Source organism: Mustela erminea, chromosome X (genome assembly GCF_009829155.1).
Source record: "Mustela erminea isolate mMusErm1 chromosome X, mMusErm1.Pri, whole genome shotgun sequence".
Taxonomy (NCBI): domain Eukaryota; kingdom Metazoa; phylum Chordata; class Mammalia; order Carnivora; family Mustelidae; genus Mustela; species Mustela erminea.
The window spans coordinates 72,207,652-72,213,566 of record NC_045635.1 but is presented as its reverse complement, the minus strand read 5'-3'; the positions used below and the strand labels follow the sequence as shown (position 1 = coordinate 72,213,566).

General features: G+C 34.2%; 1 pseudogene; it reads right to left on the bottom strand.

Annotated features, from left to right (window-relative positions):
- Positions 1 to 4,468: 4,468 nt before the first annotated feature.
- LOC116583731 lies at positions 4,469 to 4,663 on the bottom strand (annotated as a pseudogene).
- Positions 4,664 to 5,915: the final 1,252 nt, after the last annotated feature.

Sequence of the window (5,915 nt, the reverse complement as noted above, 5' to 3'; positions counted from 1 at the left end):
CTTCCCATTGGGATCAGGAACACGACAAGGATGCCCACACTCACCAGTCTTGTTCAACATAGTATTAGAAGTCCTAGCAACAGCAATCATACAACAAAGAGAAATAAAAGGTATCCAAACTGACAATGAAGAAGTCAAACTCTCCCTCTTCACAGAAGACATGATACATTATATGGAAAACCAAAAAGACTCCATCCCCAAACTACTAGAACTCATACAACAATTCAGCAACGTGGCAGGATACAAAGTCAATGTACATAAATCAGTTGCTTTCTTTTACACTAACAATGAAAATACAGAAAGGGAAATTAGAGAATTGATTTCATTTACTATAGCACCAAGAACCATAAGATATCTGGGAATAAACCTAACCAAAGAAGTAAAGGATCTGTACTTGAGGAACTACAGAACACTCATGACAGAAATTGAAGAAGACACAAAAAGATGAAAGACTATTCCATGCCCTTGGATTGGAAGAATAAACGTTGTTAAAATGTCTATACTGCCTGAAGCAATCTATACTTTTAATGCCATTCCGATAAAAATTCCATGAGTATTTTTCAAAGAGCTGGAGCAAATAATTCTAAAATTTGTATGGAATCAGAAGAGACACCGAATCGCTAAGGAAATGTTGAAAAAGAGTAACAAAACTGGGGCCATCATGCTACCTGATTTCAAGCTTTACTACAAAGCTGTTATCACCAAGACAGCATGGTACTGGCATAAAAACAGACACATAGACCAGTGAAACAGAGTAGAGAGCCTAGATATGGACCCTCAACTCTATGGTCAAATTCAAATAATCTTTGACAAAGCAAGAAAAAATACACAGGGATAAAAGACAGTCTCTTCAATAAATGGTGCTGGGAAAACTGGGCAGCTATTTGTAGAAGAATGAAACTCGACCATTCTCTTACACCATACACAAAGATAAACTCGAAATGGATAAAAAGCCTCAATGTGAGACAGGAATCCATCAGAATCCCAAAGGAGAACATAGGCAGTAACCTCTTTGATATCAGCCACAGCAACTTCTTTCAAGATATGTCTCCAAAGGCAAAGGAAACAAAAGCAAAAATGAACTTTTGGGACTTCATCAAGATCAAAAGCTTCTGTGCAGTAAAGGAAACATGAACAAAACAAAGAGGCAACCCACGGAATGGGAGAAGACACTTGCAAATGACAGTACAGACAAAAGTTTGATATCCAGGATCTATAAAGAACTCCTCAAACTCAACACAAACAAAACAGATAATCATGTCAAAAAAATGGGCAGAAGACATGAACAGACACTTCTCCAATAAAGACTTACAAATGGCTGTCAGACACATGAAAAAATGTTCATCATCACTAGCCATCAGGGGAATCCAAATTAAAACCACATTGAGATACCAACTTACACCAGTTAAAATGGCCAAAATTAGCAAGACAGGAAACAACATGTGTTGGAGAGGATGTGGAGAAAGGGTACTCTCTTATACTGTTGATGGGAATGGAAGTTGGTGCAGCCACTTTGGAGAACAGTGTGGAGATTCCTCAAGAAACTAAAAATAGAGCTTCCCTATGACCCTGCAATTGCACTACTGGGTGTTTACCCCAATGATACAGATGTAGTGAAAAGAAGGGCAAATGTACCCCAATGTACCCCAGTGTTTATAACAGTAATGTCCATGGTTGCCAGACTGTGGAAAGAACCATAATGCCCTTCAACAGACGAATGGATGAGGAAGATGAGGTCCATAAACAGTATGAAGTATTATGCCTCCATCAGAAATGATGAATACCCAACTTTTGTATCAACTTTGATGGGACTGGAAGAGATTATGCTGAGTGAAATAAGTCAAGCAGAGAGAGTCAATTATCATATGGTTTCACTTATTTGTGGAGCATAACAAATAACAAGGAGGACATAGGGAGATGGAGAGGAGAAGGGAGATGAGAGAAACTGGAAGGGAGATGAACCATGAGAGACTATGGACTCTGAAAAACAATCTGACGGTTTTGAAGGGGTGGGGGGTAGGAGGTGTTGAGTATTATGGAGGGCACGTATGACATGGAGCACTGGGTGTGGTGCATAAACAATGAATTCTGATACACTGAAAAGAAATTAATAAAAATGTTTATTATTAAAAAATATATTCTAATACTGCAACACTGATGTGTTAATCACTTTGAACTCTATCATATAACTTAAAAGACAAAAGTATTAAGATTAGGTATAGTTACAATATTTTGTTAATGATTATACAGTATAAAAAGTTGTAAATTTTCCCATCAACAACATAAAAATCTAGGAAGAGTCAATCAAAAGTATATAACTATTTTATGCAATTAAATTATATTATTATCAGCCTTATAAAGACTTTTAACTGTTATATATACTATGAAAACCTCACAGTAATCACAAAGGTAAACTGTAATACATATGCAAATGATAATGAGAGAAAGACCAAAGCATACCACGCAAAAATTTTTATCAATTTACAAAGAAAGCCAGTAAGAGTTAAATAAAAAGGAACAAAGGAAATACAAAACAATGAGAGAGAAATGAGCAAAATGGCAATAGAAATTCCTCACCTAGCAATAATATTCTAAGTATAAATGGTTTAAATTATCCAATTAAGTGACTTAAAATGGCTAACTAAAAAAGCAAGATCCAACTATATGCTGCATAGAAGAGATTCAAATAAGATTTAAGAACCCTCATTGACTGAAAGTGGAAGGAATAGAAATGGAAACTAAAATGAAACTAAAGGAGAAAGCAGAGGCACCTATACTTGTATGATACAAAATGGACTTTATCTCTAAAGTTGTAATGAGAGGCAAAGAGATCATTATATAACAACAAAGGGGTCAATTCATGAAGAGGATGAACCAATTGTTAATATATGTGCATCAAAGATAGGAGCACCTAAATATAGTAAACAGATCTGAAGGGAAAAATAGACAGCAATATGATAATGGAGAAGAACCTCAATACACTACTTTCAAAAATGGATATATCATCAAGACAGAAAATAAATAAGAAACATTGGACTTGAACTACATTTTAGGACAAATGGATCCAAAAGATATATATAGATCATTTTATGCAACAGCAGCTGGATACACTTTCTTTACAAGGGCAAATGGGACATTCTTAAAGATAAATCATAGTTTAGGTCACAAAATAAATCTTAAAGAATTTAGGAAGATTAAAATTATATCCAGTATGTTTTCTGAGCACAATGGTATGAAACCACGAATCAATAAATGAAAGAAACCTGGTAAATTCACAGGTAGGTAGAAATTAACACATTCCTTAATAACCAATAAGCCAAAGGGGGAAAAAATTGAAAGACAGATCAAAAAAAATCTTAGATAAACGAAAATGAAAACAACTGCCAAAATTTATGGGATGAAGTTAAAATAATTTTGTAGTGATAAATTCCTACATTATGATAAAAGGAAGACTTAAAATCAATAACCTTACCTTTCACCTCAATAAACTAGAGAAAAGAAGAACAAACTAACCCCAAAGTAATCAGAGGGAGAGGAATAATAAATATAAGAGCAGAAATAAATGAAACAGACACTGGAAGGACAATATAAAAGATCAATGAAACTACGAATTGGTTTTTCAAAGGATAAACAAAATTTTCTAATCTTTAACAAGACTAATTACAAAAATATTCAAATTAATAAAATTACCAATGACAAAGAATACATTTCAACTTATTTCACTGTAATACAAAAAAATCATAAAAACTACAATGAACAATTATACACCAGCAAATTAGATAAGTGAGAAGACATGGAAGAATCTTAGTAAGATACAACTTATCAAGAATTTTTATCTTGATATTAGAATATTAGAATGACTCATGAAGTAATAGAAAATCTGAAAAGACTTTTAACAGGGAAGGAGAACCAATAACCAAAAATCTCCTTACAGGAGTAAACTTGTGATGAGCACCAGGTGTTGTATGGAAGTGTAGAATCACTATATTGTACACATGAAACTAATATTACACTGTATGTTAACTAACTGGAAATTAAATCAAAAAGAATTCTAAGTATTAAAAGTCAATTGAAATACAAATAAGGCAAATATTTGACAATATATTTGATCAGAAGGATCAAATACCAAACATGTCAATGGATTTGAGACCATTCTGCTTCATGTTGTATATATAGTTGATACTTGAACACACATGGGGGTGGGACACTGACCCTGTATACAGTAAAAAATCCATGTATAATTTTTGACTCCCCCCAAATTAAGTACTAATAGACTACTGTTGACCAGAAGCCACACTCAAAGCATAAGCATTTGACTAACACACATTTTTTTCTGTTGTATGTATTCCATACTCTATTCTTACAATAAAGTAATCTAGAGAAAAGAAAATGTTATTAAAATCAGAAGGAGGCAAAAATACATTTTTACTACTGTCTGTATACTTACTGAAAACAATATGCATGTAAGTGCACCTACACATTTCCAAATATGTATGTTCAAGGGTCAACTATAATTTCAAACTATTTTATGTTTACTCACAAGCCCAGTCCCCTTTCTCTTTGCTTCTCAATTTTTAATCTGATTTGAATTGGAATGTTTAATTAGCAATCATCGCGCCTCAGACAAACCTCATTGGCTACGATACTGCCACTGTGCAAAGCTGAATTGGAATGTTTAATTACATTTTAATTAATATTAAAAAAATCTCCTTAGAAATAAAAGCTTGAGACCAGATAGAGTTACTGGTGGATTCTACCTAGCATATAAAAAAGAATTAATAACAATACTTCTTAAATTTTTCTAGAACACTGAAGATGAAGGAAAACTTCCAAACTCATTTTATGAGGCCAGTATTACCAGAAGCCAGAATACTGAAGCCAGAAAAGAACATGTTGAATACAGATGAAAAAATTCTCAACAAAATGCTGGCAAACTGAATTCAAGAGTGCATGAAAAGAATCATACACCATGATCAAACAGGATTTATCCCTGGGATGCAAGAAAGGCTCTTGATGCAAATCAGTAAATGTGATACACCCCATATCAATAAATGCATAAAAAGCATTTGACAGAATCCACAACCTTTGCTGATAAAAATGCTCAACAAATTGGTTTAGGAGTGTATTTTAATATAATAAGTTTCTATATGACAAGGTCGCAGATACCATCATACACAACAGTGAAAATTTAAAAGCTTTTCTTCTAAAATCACATACAAGACAAGGATGACCACTCTTACCACTCTTATTCAATATAGTAATGCAAGTCTTAACCACAGAGAATAGGCATGAAAAAGAAATGAAAATCATCCAGATCAGAAAGTAAGATTAAAAAACTACCTGTTTTCAGATGACATGGCTTTCTGATGGAAAAAACCATAAAGATTCCACCAAAATAATGAATGAATTCACCAAAGATGTTGGGTACAGATTCAATATATAAACACCAGTATTTTCACTTACACTAATAAAGGACTATTTGAAAGATAATTAACAATGCAATCTCAGGAGTAGGAAGATACTGGTGGAGTAGGAGGACCTTAGGTTTGCCTCATCCCACAAACACAGCTAGATAGGTATCAAATCATCCTAAGCACCACAGAAAGACCTGAAGACTGACAGAACAAATCCCACAACTAAAGGGAGAGAAGAGGCCACTTCAAAGAAGGCAAGGAGTGTGCATATATAGTTTAGGGGAGGCATGGATCATGGCTACTGAGGATGGGATGAATCAATGGTCATGAATAAGGAAAAGAGAGAGATAGAGACACATAGAGGAATGCACAAGAAGAATGGTTCACCAAAGCCATTGGCTTGAAAAACAAGAGGGTTGAACTTTTGTGAGTTCTTGCAACCACTGGGGCTTAAAGCCTGGAATTTTGACAGTCAGTGGGGCTTGGCTGGCATTGAGCCTG